The 18,815-nt window shown below is 41.2% G+C and overlaps 1 long non-coding RNA gene across 1 annotated transcript in view; it reads left to right on the top strand.

Annotated features, from left to right (window-relative positions):
* The first annotated feature begins 3,078 nt into the window (after nt 1-3,078).
* LOC118941130 overlaps nt 3,079-18,815 on the top strand; it is a 28,988-nt gene continuing 13,251 nt past the window's right edge. The window contains exon 1 of the long non-coding RNA XR_005037426.1: nt 3,079-5,023. This is a non-coding gene — a long non-coding RNA (uncharacterized LOC118941130). The remainder of the gene's footprint in view (nt 5,024-18,815) is intronic.

Below are 18,815 nucleotides of genomic sequence, written 5' to 3' on the forward strand. Positions count from 1 at the left end.
TGCCCCGACGAATTGAGGCTGATCTGCTGGTGGAAAAGGGTGCAACTAAATATTAGGAAGGTGTTCTTGATGTTTTGTGCACTCAGTGCATATACTTCAGGTTGTATATATTTGAAGTTATAGGAGAATGTGAGTCTTATGGCCAGCTGCCATATTCTTGCATGTATTCTGCATCCTGAACCGTGAAGCCTGGCCAGTGAGTTTAGTATGATTTGACATATGATATTTATGCACCACATGTTTATGTGACTACTCTATGTTTGCCTAACTTGGGGAGACAAAGAAAGTAATACTTACTTTCAGAAGAGGACTTAGACATATTGAAAAGTAGTGCACTGTATAGAGTGCCATTTGGGATGCAAGTTCAGACTTAGTTTTAATAAGGGGATTAGGTCTGCTAGACAGTGTTCCATCTCTCTCTCCCTCTCCTGCAGGCATGCTCATGTACAATAAGGTGTTTTCGGGGCATGATGACTCAGCTCATTGGTGACCAAACTCACCTTTTTTAGGTGGGCCAGTAGTAAGTTGTGTGGCAACCCTGCCTGTTAGTAGTTTGACACACATAATGCTTTACTTGAAGGCTACCTACATTAGGACTTAATAACACTTTCATCACTCATTTATACAATGGGTGCGTATAATCCGGAATGCTGATTGGTTAAAAGCCATTCCAGCCGGTGTCTTTTCCACAAATTACCACCAGCTAAATCTGATGTTAAAATGTTTATGAACTCTGTTCCATCTGACTGTCTCATCAGCCCAGGCAGGGAAGTTATAAACTTGATCTACACTATAAAAAGCATCTAGACATTATCTCGCATTTCTTTTAGACTAACATTTAGTTTTCAACAGCGGAGATTTGAATAAACATCAGTCTCTCCCCGACATCTGCAACATTGTTTCAAATATTCAAATTCGATCTCCAACTGTCCCTTAGCCCTTTCACACATACCATCACACACGGTGTGATCGTTCTAGTGGTCCCTGAAGCATACGATCACACCCCTTGTGAGTAGAACACTCGTTTAGAACATCAAGTTCGAATGACGCAACAATCAACATTTGAGCTGGCCACACTTTTTTCAGAAACTATTTACACAAACAAGTCGTTACAAAGTTATGTCCAGAATGTGAGCAGTTTATTTTTGGATGCAATGTTCAGATATTCACAGAAGTGTAGTTATATATAGCATAACATAATCATCCTAACTGGAAAAATGTAGGCTACATTTGTCCTTGCGCTAACTGAGAAAAAAGTGAGCAACACAAGGTCATTTGTTCTAACTCTCGGCTGACAAACTACAATATGAATTTGCTAACATCAATTACCATGTATAATTAATCACATCATGGGAGAGTTTACCGTTGATCAAAATAATTCAATAAAACACTTTCTAGACATCGAAAGTAATCCGACGATTAGTTTCAGCATGCAGCCGGGCTTTGTTTCATCACAGAAACCAAGGATAAAGAGAAGACAAGATGAGTTTGGTCTGTTATTAGTATGCATGTTGAAGGGGTGTCTCGTCTACTATTGTTCACATTCCACATTCACTTCCTGAAGTTCTCAAAAAATTAGTGAACCCTAACTCACCTCATTTTGCTATAGCATCTTTGGTCCGACAGACGATCAAGTGAAACCCAGAATTAATTGTGTCAACAAACATGGCTCCCCACATATAGCTGGAATTAGCTTAGCTCATAATCAGTACAACCTATCAAATCAAATCAAATTTATTTATATAGCCCTTCGTACATCAGCTGATATCTCAAAGTGCTGTACAGAAACCCAGCCTAAAACCCCAAACAGCAAGCAATGCAGGTGTAGAAGCACGGTGGCTAGGAAAAACTCCCTAGAAAGGCCAAAACCTAGGAAGAAACCTAGAGAGGAACCAGGCTATGTGGGGTGGCCAGTCCTCTTCTGGCTGTGCCTGGTGGAGATTATAACAGAACATGGCCAAGATGTTCAAATGTTCATAAATGACCAGCATGGTCGAATAATAATAAAGCAGAACAGTTGAAACTGGAGCAGCAGCACGGCCAGGTGGACTGGGGACAGCAAGGAGTCATCATGTCAGGTAGTTCTGGGGCATGGTCCTAGGGCTCAGGTCCTCCGAGAGAGAGAAAGAAAGAGAGAAGGAGAGAATTAGAGAACGCACACTTAGATTCACACAGGACACCGAATAGGACAGGAGAAGTACTCCAGATATAACAAACTGACCCTAGCCCCCCGACACATAAACTACTGCAGCATAAATACTGGAGGCTGAGACAGGATGGGTCAGGAGACACTGTGGTCCCATCCGAGGACATCCCCGGACAGGGCCAAACAGGAAGGATATAACCCCACCCACTTTGCCAAAGCACAGCCCCCACACCACTAGAGGGATATCTTCAACCACCAACTTACCATCCTGAGACAAGGCTGAGTATAGCCCACAGTGTAGGTATGTACGGCAGGACCAAATCAGAGAGATAGGTAGGAGCAAGCCCATGTAATGCTTTGTAGGTTAGCAGTAAAACCTTGAAATCAACACTTGCTTTGACAGGAAGCCAGTGAAGAGAGGCTAGCACTGGAGTAATATGATCAAATTTTTTGGTTCTAGTCAGGATTCTAGCAGCCGTATTTAGCACTAACTGAAGTTTATTTAGTGCTTTATCCGGGTAGCCGGAAAGTAGAGCATTATTAAAACATTATTTTACACACATACTATTTGCCCATTACAATCTATGCAAAAATCGGAATGCATGATTTGTCACCGGTAATTGAAAAACGTGAATAAAATAGTAAATAAATCAATAACACCACACAAAACATTTTCTGATTGTGATTTATTGATACAAATGGCGCGTGCAGGCAGTCAATCACATAACCTCTCACTCCCACTCTGAGCCATTCAGTGTTGTTATGTACGTAGCTAATGAGCTAAACTGTAGCATTAGCAATGTCTTTCAAAATGAATTTAAAAAAAAACTCTGACAATGAGTCTGAAAGTCAGGAATCAGATTCTGACAGTGACAGAGGACCCCTTGTCCACTGACAAAGTCCCAGTTCCCTTTGAAGATGCTGGTTGGTGGTGATGGAGGCAGACCGATAGTGGATGAAGTACAGGAGTTCTGTGGAAGCTGGAAGGCTGCCAGCCATTTCACCCCTCCTGGCCCTGCTGTTTGTGTTGATGAGTCCCAGTTTGGAGTGCAACGCCCCTTGCTATTTCCATCTGAGGCAGAGTGCTTCAAGTTGTTTCTGACAGAGGAGCTGGTGGGAGACATATTAGAGACTAATCGCTATGCCTTGGAGCTACAGGAAAAGAGAGAGCCAGGAGTGGGGGGACAGCCACAATTAGTGAAATGTATACATTCCTGGTGACAGTAAAGAATAACTCCCTAACAGAATACTGGAGCAGAGATCCTATGTTTGCAACTCCCTTCTTTGCCACCCTCTTTTTCCAAGACTGCTTTCTAATTCTGCTGCTATGACTGCATTTCATCAACAACGCTACTGCCATCCTAAATGACCCATTATACAAAAAAAATAAAATGTTAACAGCTGGCAGTAAAGTGCCATGACAAACAAGACGTCCATGTCCTCTCCACTGTCCATACAGCAATCATGTCGGCCACAGGGAAGGTGGACCACCTGACGGGAGAGAGAAACAAACCAGACAGGGAGACATCAAACCAGACTGCGTGCTTGACTATAACCTCAAAATGGGGGCAGAAAATGACCAAGATATTTTTCCAGGGTAGCGTCAAAATACAACATGCCAATACTTCTGACGCATTTAGCATGGCTTTGCAGAGCTAATAGAAGAATGTAACTAGCTACATAAGTGTAGTAGAGTTAAATAGGTTATTCAATCAAACTTCAAATTATTAGAATAGTACACAACGCAGAACAGAACAACCAGGTTGAGGGTCAGTGGCCAAAGCCCGCGAACAGGAATATTCCAAGTTCAGACAGAGGGGGGAGGCAGATCGCTATGATCGCCAGGAACTTTAGTTTTAGTGTCTTTTTTAAATTGTTGCGCTACTGGTGCTGCCTGTTGATGGTAGGTAGGCAGCTACAGTAGCTGAATGATGTTAACATCTTCGGGTTTTGTTTCATTAAATGTATTTTATTTCATCTGGGTGCTTGTGTCACCTACTAACACCCTGGTACTACCCGTAGGTCCCGTTCTCCTCAGTCGGAGAAAACACAGAGAAAGGTATGTGTTGCAGATTATTCTTTTGTAGAAGTACATAACGTGAAATAAATAAAACATCCCAAGGTTAATGCTGTAGATATTGTTATAAGGGAGTGTGAGACTATAGAAACATGTAACTTTCAGAGTTTTATTGTTGTTATTCATATAGTTTACAGAGTGCTAAAAGTGCTGCTGTTGCAAGCTAGCATGCCTTTCTATGATGCATACGGCTAGCTGAGCTGCGGACTGGTGCTGGCGTTGCATTATGGGAGATGTTGTTTGGTCCTCTACGGTCCGAATGGAATAGAGGCGATTTCACGTTGTAACTTGTTTATGTTGCAGTGTTTTTGTACATGAGTTGTTTTATTTTGCTACTGTCAACACTGAAAGCACCTAGCAATGTATTGAGGATGTGAGACATATATGTGTTTTACATTTCTTCATGCTCCTGTGTAGAACAACTTGTCAGATGGTGCATTGGAGACTGATGTGTTCCTGTCCTGTCTTTTCACAATACTATTGCAGGTATGGTTCTATTGTCTAGGAATTAAGATGATACATTCTCTGTATTAAGGACTGGTTATTATTTTATAGTATACATTATTGCTTTATGTATGAGTGTGATTGTGTGAGTCTGAGAAAACACTGAGAGAGAGAGAACAACTTGTCAGATGGTGCATTGGAGACTGATGTGTTCCTGTCCTGTCTTTTCACAATACTATTGCAGATCAACATAAAAGCCTAAAAGACAGCCGTGGTATCGCTCTTCATTTCTTGGTTCTCCTGTGGTACATAAGAAACCCGCTACATAAGCACGATTGAATATAACACCATAAAAGGTGAGTAACATGAGTAACGTTACCTAGCGTGTCCGCGGTTCTAAGGAATATACACAAATATATATTTGCTCCATACACACAGTGAGCTACAGTAGAAACGGTATAACACAACACACAGAAACTATTATAACGTAATAAGGCACTTACTTTGATAGAAACGCAGTCTGGATTTGAAGATGGGTGTCTGTAGTGACTCCTCTAGCACTGAGACGCTGTGCCACTTGGGAGTCATAAGGCCAGGGTAACTTCAAAATACAACACATGCTAATACTTCCCTGACGCAATTAGCATAGTTTTCCAGAGCTAATAGAAGAATGTAGCTAGCTACCTAATCATTGAGTATAACACCATAAATGTTATGAAATGAGTAACGTTACATCGCGTGTCCGCGGTTATAAGGAATATACACAAAAACATTATGCTACAGTAGAAACGACATAACACGACATGCAGAAACTATTATAACGTAATAAGGCACTTTGATGGAAACGCACACATTTACAAAGTTATTATTGGTAATGAAAACAACTTTGATTGCGATGCAGGCGACAGGTGGAAAATATGAACACGTGTGTGCAGGACGGCAGATGAGCAAATGTCTGCAGAATTGAACTGCACAAACAATTGAGAAGTGTTTGGGGAATTTTGTCAGGGTCAGAAATGTCTAAAAAATGAATTAGTCCGCAAAAGTAAAAATGACTACTTTTATGTGAATGAATGAGGTGGAACACACCTAATTTCAAAACTGTTATTAGAAAATAAAAACTTACTAGAAAATAATTTAAAATTGACAAATAAAAACAGGCTGCGTGCTTTGGTTCGAGGGCAGCGCGGAATAAATGTACTGTTACCTAACAATCACATTCTGGAATGGAGAGAACGTTCTAACATCACGTGCATAAAAAAACTCACGCATGAAAGAGATATTTGGAACTCACGCATGAAAGGGTTAATAATGAACGTGTAGGGAGTCGTGACGAGAAAGAGAGATGCCAGGCAGCGTTTCTCAGCCAGTCGAAATCATGAATCAGCTAGCATAATTTTTATGGATATATACAAAGAAATGTCAATTGAAAAAAGGTAAAACGAAAGGAAGGACAGCTAGTTTGCAGTCTTTCCAGCACCAGTTTGAAGGTATTGTGTTAGCTGTGTTGTTGGCTAGCTCCTCTGAACAATAGTGTCCTAACAAGAGAGCACATTATTTGTGCCGGGTGAAATCGTACCTGATTAGCTCATTGTTATTGATGTATCCTCGAAGCTGGTGTTTGGAGGATATTGTCACGCCTCCTCCCACTCCCCCTCTGCACCAGGCTACCTGTCTGTACATGCACCTGTCACCATCACTACGCGCAGCAGCGCTCATTGGACTCACATGGACTCCTTCACGTGGTTGATTGCCCCTGTATACAGTGCCTTGCGAAAGTATTCGGGCCCCCTTGAACTTTGCGACCTTTTGCCACATTTCAGGCTTCAAACATAAAGATATAAAACTGTATTTTTTTGTGAAGAATCAACAACAAGTGGGACACAATCATGAAGTGGAACGACATTTATTGGATATTTCAAACTTTTTTAACAAATCAAAAACTGAAAAATTGGGCGTGCAAAATTATTCAGCCCCCTTAAGTTAATACTTTGTAGCGCCACCTTTTGCTGCGATTACAGCTGTAAGTCGCTTGGGGTATGTCTCTATCGGTTTTGCACATCGAGAGACTGACATTTTTTCCCATTCCTCCTTGCAAAACAGCTCGAGCTCAGTGAGGTTGGATGGAGAGCATTTGTGAACAGCAGTTTTCAGTTCTTTCCACAGATTCTCGATTGGATTCAGGTCTGGACTTTGACTTGGCCATTCTAACACCTGGATATGTTTATTTTTGAACCATTCCATTGTAGATTTTGCTTTTTGTTTTGGATCATTGTCTTGTTGGAAGACAAATCTCCATCCCAGTCTCAGGTCTTTTGCAGACTCCATCAGGTTTTCTTCCAGAATGGTCCTGTATTTGGCTCCATCCATCTTCCCATCAATTTTAACCATCTTCCCTGTCCCTGCTGAAGAAAAGCAGGCCCAAACCATGATGCTGCCACCACCATGTTTGACAGTGGGGATGGTGTGTTCAGCTGTGTTGCTTTTACGCCAAAAATAACGTCTTGCATTGTTGCCAAAAAGTTCCATTTTGGTTTCATCTGACCAGAGCACCTTCTTCCACATGTTTGGTGTGTCTCCCAGGTGGCTTGTGGCAAACTTTAAACAACACTTTTTATGGATATCTTTAAGAAATGGCTTTCTTCTTGCCACTCTTCCATAAAGGCCAGATTTGTGCAATATACGACTGATTGTTGTCCTATGGACAGAGTCTCCCACCTCAGCTGTAGATCTCTGCAGTTCATCCAGAGTGATCATGGGCCTCTTGGCTGCATCTCTGATCAGTCTTCTCCTTGTATGAGCTGAAAGTTTAGAGGGACGGCCAGGTCTTGGTAGATTTGCAGTGGTCTGATACTCCTTCCATTTCAATATCGCTTGCACAGTGCTCCTTGGGATGTTTAAAGATTGGGAAATCTTTTTGTATCCAAATCCGGCTTTAAACTTCTTCACAACAGTATCTCGGACCTGCCTGGTGTGTTCCTTGTTCTTCATGATGCTCTCTGCGCTTTTAACGGACCTCTGAGACTATCACAGTGCAGGTGCATTTATACGGAGACTTGACTACACACAGATGGATTGTATTTATCATCATTAGTCATTTAGGTCAACATTGGATCATTCAGAGATCCTCACTGAACTTCTGGAGAGAGTTTGCTGCACTGAAAGTAAAAGGGGCTGAATAATTTTGCACGCCCAATTTTTCAGTTTTTGATTTGTTAAAAAAGTTTTAAATATCCAATAAATGTCGTTCCACTTCATGATTGTGTCCCACTTGTTGTTGATTCTTCACAAAAAAAATTCAATCTTAAATCTGTTGTCATGCCCATTCACCCTCTGAACGGCACACAGTCCATGTATCAATTGTCTCTTCTTCTTCTGTATTACAGTGGTCCACAAATAAATGTCATAGGTGCATGCTGCTGTATTGGCTGTGTATCAGTCTACTATTCTATAGTATGAATTCATTACACTTTGTGAATAAAAAAAAACGAAATATAAAAAGTAAAACTAAACTTACCAACTAACCCTGATCCCATTAAAACCTTACCACAATGCCACTACTTTGGCCCTATTTGATTCTACTCCAGGCCGGCAGCCTGGGAGGATGGGACATTATCATTCAAAACATCTTGTAACTCTTCGGCAGTGAAATCTCGTACACCAAATTATTTCTCTTCAGCTGCCACCACATCGTCTATCCTCTGTGATTTACATTCTATTCCTGCGGTACAATTGACAACCATGACCATGAACGCCAAAAAACAAACCCTAGGAAGAAAACAAATACACACTCGCACACCAAAGCTGGTGTTTGGAGGATACTCGTGCCAATATATCCTCCGAACACCGGCTTCTCGGACATTATCACTTAAATAAACCACATTCATATGCACTACATAAGCAAACAAAAATATTAACTTGGGGTTGTTGTGAAAAGCGGACAAGCATTTATGAAAATAAAATCTATTTATTATTTATTATATATTTTGGTAATGAAGCACAGATTAGATGTTTTTGAGACAAGAATTTGGTGCAATGCCATAGTCCTGTGTTTACTGACCAGATTGAATAGGCAAAGGTACAGTATAACTATAAAATACTATAAAAATATGTTAGATAAAAAACATTTCTCTCTCTCTCATGTATATATAAAGTCAGCAAAAGAAGAAACGTCCGTTTTTTAGGACCCCGTCTTTCAAAGATAATTCGTAAAAATCCAAATAACTTCACAGATCTTCACTGTAAAGGGTTTAAACACTATTTCCCATGCTTGTTAAATGAACCATACTGCCCTCCCAAGCAAAAAGGCAGTAACTGCTCATTTGGTCGAAAATGAGTTAATGTCATTTTTTGTTACATTTAATGCATGCTTAATCATGTGGACATGTATCCCGCCACTATTGTAATGTGTTTTGGAGAAAATGGGGGTCGTATTAGCAGTAACTGCAAAAAGTTACTGTGAAACCAAGGTAAATGGCAGTAAGTGAACTTACTGCCTTTTAGCTTGGTTTCAACCTGCCCTTGGCTGCAGTTACTGCGTTTAACCTTTGTATCATATCATTCTATTCTGATAGTGATGCAATCAAACCTGTATGACACTGACTGACAGCTACACACACATACATTGCTAATCTAGGGATACAACACCATGGCACAGCATTCCCGGGAGAAATGATGGTTGAACTCGCTCTGAAACGCCGACATCCAGACACTGGTAAGAACTAGCTAGCTAAGTAGATCTGACACCAAAATGAATTAGCTAGCGAGCATAGACTAACAATGCTACCTGCTCTTATAAGAGATCTGCAATTGATACTAACGTCAATCTATTATCCATATAATGAATTATATTCTGAAATATTATCTGATGGTTTCTTTGAATCAGTACACCATACACACGATTACTAGCCAGTGACAGCCACCTCGCCAAAACTGACGCGCCCCTACCAAAACGTCAAAACCTACCTTGCTAGCATTAGCATGAAACAATAGATTTGTGCTACATGTTCCCATAAGAGACGATCAGCAGTTTCTACTAGCTTCAATCTATTATACCTGGATTTAATATTATCTTTTTAGTTGTATTCTGACATTCAATGGGTTATTTGAATCCGTAACGTTACACCACACACACGATCTTTAGCCATTTGACGGTCAGTTGGACGTGCACCCCATACTGAATTGTCAAAAGCCACGCACACTCGTTTTCCGGATGAGCGCACACACAGCATTGCTAGCTCATTAATAATATATTAATAATATATCTACTTACATGTTCAGGGTTTCTGGTTGTCTTTTATATTCCACTATTGCGTGACTGTACTGGTCAGGAAAGTTAAAATCCCAAATTGTATCCATCACCTTTGCTGAGCCCGTGGACACAACTCCAGAACACCTATCAAACAAGAAATCCAAGATTCCACCAATGGGTAAGCCTTGTGGTCCCAAATGCAAGAGGCAATGTACTCAGAATATTTCAGAGGTTAGGTGAAAGGAAATATGAGAAAAGTATTGGGAGATGAAGTATAAGGAGAAGAGGACATGGATCTTCCTCACGGTGGCACAGCAATCTAAGAAAAATCTTACAGTTGGTGCTGATAGTCGACGCAGCAGGTCGTTTCTGTACCATCTTCTAAACCAGAGCGGTTCTGCACAACAGGTGTGCAAAGTGTTTTTTTCTGACAACATTGGGCTACCACCCCAAAAATGACAGGTTGATTGTAACAGTCACCACCAAACTGATTCCACCAAAGGATCAGAGGGGAAAGAAAGCGTCAGCGAGCTAATTGAACATGAATCCAATCCTGTAACACATTGAGTCCTTCCATCCCAAAATCAGCCACTACAGACGAGAGCATGTCCCACATCGCCTCTACCTCCCTAGTGATGTCAATATTCGGGTCATTCATAATGACTACAAGGAGAAGAACAAAGATGCCAGCTGCGGTTATGAAACCTATCGCAAGGCATTAAAGGGAAGGAACATCAGCTTTGTGAAGATTGGAGAGGAGGAGTGCGAGCTCTGTTTGGTGCAGGGTCATCATCTGAAGATGGAGCACAGGGAGAATGAGGCCATGGAAACCCAAGCCTGCCAAGACAACAGCCATGCAGCACCTGAATTCACCATCACCAACCCAGACTGCATGCAATGTAGAAAATATGAGGAACATCAGAAGTCTGCAGGGCTGATGCACAGAAAGATTGGCCTGAGGACTGGTCTGTGACCAGCATTGTTCACAAGAAGAATCGTTGCCTATCACGAGACATTCGCCAACATTGGAAAGAAGTCTCAAAAGAAGAAGTAAACCATCTCAGCTGTATGGCAGGAAGGAACAGCTGGTTGGAAGGCAGAGGAGATTACTTCCTCTTACGTAACAGCACTGGAGAGTGAGAGAGATGTCAAACATGCAGTGTATTGGGTGGATAACTGCACTCAAAACAAAAACTGGTGCCTCCTAACATGTGAGCGTTGTCAATGCTGTCTCAACTTTGATGGAGGACATCACCCTCAAGTTCTTCGAGCCAGGACGCACCTTCATAAGTGTAAACAGTTTCCACCATGGCGTGGAACAGGAAAGGAAAGCTCGACCTGGAGGTGTGGTGTACGACTTCGGGGACTTCCTCCATGTGGTCGCTACTTCCAATGCAGGCAAGGTGGAGGTGGTCGATATGAAAAAGGAAATCATCCTGGCATGGAAAGCTGGCCATTCCATCGTCAAGCTGATGTAGGGAGCAGCACCAAACCTGGCAGAGATGGCTGAGATCCAGTTGACGCGTGGATCCAGGAGCCTCTTCTACAAAGTCTCCCATGAAGAAAAGGACTTCACAGAGCTTGACTTCCTCATGAAGAAAGTCACTAGAGACACCCTCAACACTACGTACACAGGATAGAGGGATAGAAGAGTCCAAGAAGATGGACCAAATCACCAAGATGTGTCCTCTGATGCCTGCAAATCGAAGGCAGTTCTGGAATGTCTTGGCTGTGAACAGCATTACTGAGGATGAGGAGTGATATGGAAGAGCACTGAAGAGGTTTTACTTAAAAATGAAATGTTACTTAAAAATGAAATGTTACTTAAAAATGAAATGTAACTATTCAGCGTTTTATCAATTGTAGCTAAATGTCATTTGGGTCCTCTTGTGAATATGAACATGTAAATATGTTTAACATTTATTCTTAAAGCTGTTATTTATTCATTCAAAAGTATAATTTGAAAAATAAAAGGTTTTTATTATCAATCCCATGGTGATTTCTTATAAATTTGTATTACCCTATGGTTAACACATTAGGGACGAGACCCGATTGACCATGCAGAGTCCTCAATAGTAATAATAATAATAATAGTAGTAGTAATAATAGTAGTCATAAAAATAATAGTCATAATAATAGTCATAATAATTATAGTCATAATAATTGTAATAGTAGTAATAATTATAATAGTAGTAATAATGTATGGCATTTCTATTGCGCTTTTCATAGAATCTCAAAGCGCTTCAACAGCAAGAAACAAACAAGCAATATATCAGGACAGGTCAACCAATAGAGGCCAAGTCTTTGAAAGCTACTTCCTGCGAAGATGGAGGGTCCGTTCATGGCTTGAGCGGAGAGAGCTGGTGAGAGAATGGTAGATGATTGTGATGGAGTTTGCTGATGATCTTGTAGAGGGCATGTCTGGGAACCAGCCTGAGTCTTATAGCCACTGGATTTCTCTTCCACTCTGGGTAGCACCCACTTGGGTGATGCCTCAGCGTTTCTGGGCACCAGAAAGCTCACCTCACAAAGTTCCAAATAGTAGCCAGTCATCCTCACTACGAACACCCCACTGCAACTCTCTGATTCAGAGGGGTTGAGTTAAATGCAGGAGACACATTTCAGTTGAATGCATTCAGTTGTGCAACTGACTAAGTATCTTCTTTATTTACCTTTCCATCCCAGCATATTCTGTAGTATTCATAGTATATTCATAGTATACTCATAGTGTACTCATAGTATATTCATAGTATGTTGTGTATATATTCCTACTTCCCTTCCTCCTTTTTAAAATATGTTTCTATTACTTGGTTGTATTTATGTCTGTGTGTATGTGTGTGTGTGTTGCACTGTTGAGGAGAGCCTGTGAGTAAGCATTTCGCTGCAACATTTAAGTCCTGTATTCTGGGAATGTGACCAATATATTTTGATTTGATGATAGCCAGGCACTAATTAGCCAAATTAATATAAGGTATTTTCAGCAAATGGTAACCTATTAGGCATTTATTCAGTATTTTTTTCTTCTTTATCTAATACATTTGGTCTTGGTCTCCTTCATACGACGATCGTGACAGGTAGGTGCAGTGGCGGTAGGAGGAAAACAGAAAGAGACACACAAATGTAATGCCAATTGCATAATATGTAATAGTGATTACCACTAGGGTATGATGTGTTGCTAAATTGCCAGGGCTGAATTTTTGTCCCAGTCAGCGAATTCTTGCCATAACAAAGCGGTTGAATACTTTTTGAAAGCACTGTACAAATTGGTATGTTTAATCACAGAAATACAGTAGATACATTCTATTATGGTTTTCTTTGTAGCCTATTGGTTTCGTGGTTGTAAATGGAATAGTACATGTTGGAAACTTATTTATGGTAGGCTGGCATTGCTTAATTGATTATGTGGGTCTAATTTGATCCACAGAAGTGTTTTGTGCCATATCACAACGTGTTGCTGAACCCCTGAGCAGCACGACTTTCCATGTTTGAAGCGGGCCTGTTGTTTTGGCAAGACAGCTGTGCATGCGTTGCCGATGTGAAATGGCTAGCTCGTTTGCGGTGGTGCACGCTAGTGGCGTTTCAATCGGTGACATCACTTTCTCTGAGACCTTGAAGTAGTGGTTCCCCTTGCTCTGCAAGGGCCGCGGCTTTTGTGGAGCGATGGGTAACGATGCTTCGAGGGTGACTGTTGACGTGTGCAGAACGTCCCTGGTTCGCGCCTAGGTCCGGGCAAGGGGACGGGCATCAAGTTACACATGGCTGCATCTCACTGTAGCAGGCTGTGGACTATGTTTTGGTTATTTGCCTTTTGTTTGCTGCATTTGTTTACTGTTAATGTAACTAGCCTAAATATACTGTACATTGTGTCATATCTTTATCAATCTGACATTTTGTTTACTAGTCATACTACTTGGTACTGCGCTGTTTTGTTCTGTTCACGTTCATTTGTTGCATTTTACAGTTGTGTCAGTAGGCTATTCTAAGCCAACCTGCTATTCAGTAGCCTATTTTTGTTTGCATGCATGAATAACTAGGTATCTAGGCTACTTTCAGCATTTAGTTTGTATTATTTTGGTAAAACATAGGCTGTTTGTAATAAGTGAATTACCCTATCTATCTTGTAGCCTATATTCATTACCAAATGGACTTGCTTTAGTGTGTAGGGCACTGTCCATGATGCTGATACTCAGCGGAAATACTACAGATTTTGCACCAACCTACCTTACTTCAAATGCACTCAATGATCTCTGAGTCTCAGCATATGAACTTTATGTTTGATACATAAGCAGAATTAAATATAATTCCAATGCAACAACCCCCCAAAAAGTTTCCCCTCATCGATTTCGACTGCCCCCTTAGTAAATGTTTCCTGACGCCGGGTGTGCGTGAGCGGCCTCGCGCATAAGGGTCTGATTAAATGGCAATTCCTAACACACAATGATCTAAGCCAAATCGATCCATTTTTTAGACTTGATGTTGCAGCAGTGGATTTACACATGACCTCAGACATGCACCCTTTTCCATACATTTTTCAGTGTAATCACTACAAGAACTGTCTACAGTCAATCATTTCAAGGTAGGCCTTTAGCGATAGAAATGGTACGGAATATTATTAAACTGGCTTAGAAATAAGAATGAATAGAACATTTTTTAAAACATTGAAATTATTGTGTCACAATACCAGGCATCCATTGAGAGTGTACCCATGAAGTTACCAGTCAATATTTCTGTGAGCCCAGGCCTACTCCCATCATGAAGTAATTTGCAGTCCACATCATTAAGCATAAATCTTAGACCACAGATGCTGAGATGCACTATTTTGCTCAAAATATATAGCTTTTACCCTTTGGTGTAAGCTATACAGTACCGTTTAGAAGTTTGGATGCACCCACTCCTTCAAGGGTTTTTCTTAATTTTTACTATTTTCTACATTGTAGAATAGTGAAGACATCAAAACTATGAAACGCATATGGAACCATGTAGTTACCAAAAAAGTGTTAAACAAATCCAAATGTATTTTATATTTGAGATTCTTCAAAGTAGCCACCCTTTGCCTTGATAACAGCTTTGCACACTCTTGGCATTCTATCAGCCAGCTTCACCTGGAATGCTTTTTCAACAGTCTCGACAGAGTTCCCACATATGCTGAGCAATTGTTGGCTGCTTTTCCTTCACTCTGCGGTCCAATTAATCTCAAACCATCTCAATTGAGTTGAGGCCAGGTCATCTGGTGCATCACTCATCACTCATCTTGGTCAAATAGCCCTTACACAGCCTGGAGGTGGGTTAGGTCATTGTCCTGTTGAAAAACAAATTGCACTCCCATTAAACACAAACCAGATGGGCTGGCGTATCGCTGCAGAATGCTGTGGTAGCCATGCTGGTTAAGTGTGCCTTGAATTCTAAATAAAGCAAAGCACCATCACACCTCCTCCTCCATGCTTCACGTTGGAAATCACACATGCAGAAATCATCCATTCACCTCCTCGTTGTCTCACAAAGACACGGCCGTTGGATCCAAGAATCTCAAATCGCAGGCTGTCAAATCAAAAGGCACTCCTTCGATAAAGTTGTTTTTGACAAAAATGAAAACATGTCATTTTCACAAGTTTGTGGAGTAACATGTTCAACTACTTATTATTGGCTTTAATTCGGGTTGTGCCTTTAGATTCACAAAATTACCAACCAATGCAAGAATTTTTCACTTCTCAAACCCCGCCCTGGTCTGCTTGGTTTGTTTCGTAAGTGTTCAAGAAAGTATTGTGATGTTGCGCCTCTTGGTTCAGAAATTCTGATTTAACATTAAGCCTGTTAGAAGAACGACATTTACAGGAAAAATGTACAGGAATCCTAGTCTCTCTGCCTGTATCTTTGGTGCTAACCTATCAATGCTAGTTAACTAAATATCTAAACCTGCTGCATCTGAAATAACTATTGTTTAATGTTAAATACAGCCTCAGTGACTGTTCAAGCAAACAACAACACTGGAGGCCTATTGGAACTAATAACAAGTAACTAAATACAAAACATATAGGCTATTTGGAAAGGACACAATGGCTGCAACTTCGGTCGGTGATGGTGTGAGTGGTTTTGCCGAATGGACCCATAGGAGTTTGAGCCTTGAACAACAGAAAAATATTGAGTAACTACTCTCATTCTACAGGTTTTTAAGCATCTAGTTACAGACGTTAGACTAAGACATCCGGAGGAACACATAGGCGAGAGCTCCAATATGATCAGGAAACTAGACCGGTTATATAGATCGCTGAAAATGACTGTCAATCATTTCTTGTATTAGTTATCTCAGGGATGGTACTTGAAACATTTAGCAGAAGCAATTTCCGGTTTAGAGGTAGTGCGCACAGCCCAGTGCATCACTGGGGCCAAACTTCCTGCCATCCAGGACCTCAACACCAGGCGTTGTCAGAGGAAGGCCCTAAAAATTGTCTAAGACTCCAGCCACCCTAGTCATAGACTGTTCTCTCTGCTTCCGCACGGCAAGCGGTACCGGAGCGCCAAGTCTAGGTCCAAGAGGCTTCTAAACAACTTCTACCCCCAAGCCATAAGACTCCTGAAGATCTAGTCAAATGGCTTCCCAGACTATTTTCAGTGCCCCCCCCCACACACACCCTCTTTACACCGCTGCTACTTTCTGTTGTCATCTATGCATAGTCACTTTAATAACTCTACTTACATGTTCACACTACCTCAAATAACCGGTGCCCCGCACATTGACTCTGATCGGTACCCCATGTACATAGTCTCGCTACTGTTATTTCACTGCTGCACTAAAATGACTTGTTACGTTTATCTCTTATTCTTATCTGTATTTTTTGAAACTGCATTGTTGATTAGGGACTCGTAAGTAAGCATTTCACTGTAAGGTTTACACTTGTTGTATCCGGCGCATGTGACTAAAACAATTTGATGTGATTTGTACAGCTGTGATTCAAAGTCTTTAAGGTGATCGGGACATTCGTGTGTCCTAACAGGGTGAGGAGACAAAGTAGCCATTGATGGTTGTTGTTCTGGGGCCAGACAGGTTGCACAGCTAACTGGCCATTCTGGAGCAGTATCCTTCCTTTATGACTGGCAGGGTATTCAGGGCTGTGTGGTGATCAGTTTCCAACTACATCAGTTGGTTCCAGGCCCATTGACTAACTGGATGATGCTAGGATTCTCCAGTAGTGGAATGGTTAGTTGTCTGGTTGTGAAGGAGAGTCTGTGAAAGTGCTGTCACTAAAGCCTTGTTCACCCTGCAATCATTACAGGTGAAGCTGGTTGAGAGAATGCCAAGAGTGTGCAAAGCTGTCATCAAGGCAAAGGGTGGTTACTTTGATGAATCTCAAATCTATTTAGATTTCTTTAACACTTTTTTGGTTATTACATGATTCCATATGTGTTTTTTCATAGTTTTGATGTCTTCACTATTATTCCACAATGTAGAAAATAGTAAAAATAAATGAGTACGTATGTCAAAACATTTGACTGGTACTGTATAAGAAATATAAAATAATAATAGCAATATATATATATATATATATACATTTACAACTGTAGCAATGATACATGTCCATTGGGGGGGTGGGGGCAATTTTACCAACACAAAAAGATTCAACCTTGTCTAGCGTATTTTGTTTTGTCGACATTTGGAAAGTTGACCAACAAATTTCCTGTTTCCATCAGGCCTGTCGTGATATTTTTTTCATCCGCCATGTACTTTACTCGCAGTAAAAGGTTGGATGGAAACCGGATTAGTGTGACCATTTACGGTATCTAGTTGTTGATTCTAAAGAGCAGAAATGTGTGTCTTACTACTCACAATCATTCCTATGCCTAATTGGTCTGTGGGTGGAAATTGTTATGTTGAATGTGGCAAAATGTCCTGCAGGTCACATTCTACATATTCCTTCATATTCCTTTGGAGGTCAGGTAGGATGGCAGATATTAGCTCTGGGTGGTTGGCTGTGATTACGGTTGGGAGCAGTCCCTGCAGGAGACATGGAGAGGGACAGAACCGGGGAGGGTGACCTCAGGTTAACTACAGGTTACTTAGAGGGTAGGTCATAGACTACGACTAAGACGCGTTATGAGGGACGTAGCACAACTCCACACGCATTTTCATTTGAATTGGATCCCTGGGCTTTGATGGAAAGTAAAGGGTTTACAGAAGGAGGTGGAGCTGGTCAAGCATTGTGCACAAAGACCACTATCTCGCAATAGATCCCCAGCCACCATACACAATGACATATAGCATATTTGTTTTAGTTTGTGGACGTGCTACCTGTCCCAGACCTGCTGTTTTAAACTCTAGAGACAGCAGGAGTGGTAGCGATACTCTTAATGATCGGCTATGAAAAGCCAACTGACATTTACTCCTGAGGTGCTGACTTGCTGCAGCCTCGACAACTACTGTGATTATTATTATTTGACCATGCTGGTCATTTATGAACATTTGAACATCTTAGCCATGTTCTGTTATAATCTCCACCCGGCACAGCCAGAAGAGGACTGGCCACCCCTCATAGCCTGGTTCCTCCCTAGGTTTCTTCCTAGGTTTTGGCCTTTCTAGGGAGTTTTTCCTAGCCACCGTGCTTCTACACCTGCATTGCTTGCTGTTTGGGGTTTTAGGCTGGGTTTCTGTACAGCACTTTGAGATATCAGCTGATGTACGAAGGGCTATATCAATACATTTATTTGATTTTGTCCATTTTAAGGGGCCTCTTTTTTGTCAAATAGCTGATTTTGCCTAGTTTTTATTGGATTGCTCCTCAAGCGGCCATGACAGAAGCCAAACGTGAGTTGGCTTGGGTGTGTGGTTTGATGTGGGTGTTCTTGAGTGTGTCCTTGCCACCTCCAAGATCAACACCAGGGCAAAATGGAGTGTTAAAAAAATA

The sequence above is a fragment of the Oncorhynchus mykiss genome, chromosome 2 (assembly GCF_013265735.2).
Source record: "Oncorhynchus mykiss isolate Arlee chromosome 2, USDA_OmykA_1.1, whole genome shotgun sequence".
Taxonomy (NCBI): domain Eukaryota; kingdom Metazoa; phylum Chordata; class Actinopteri; order Salmoniformes; family Salmonidae; genus Oncorhynchus; species Oncorhynchus mykiss.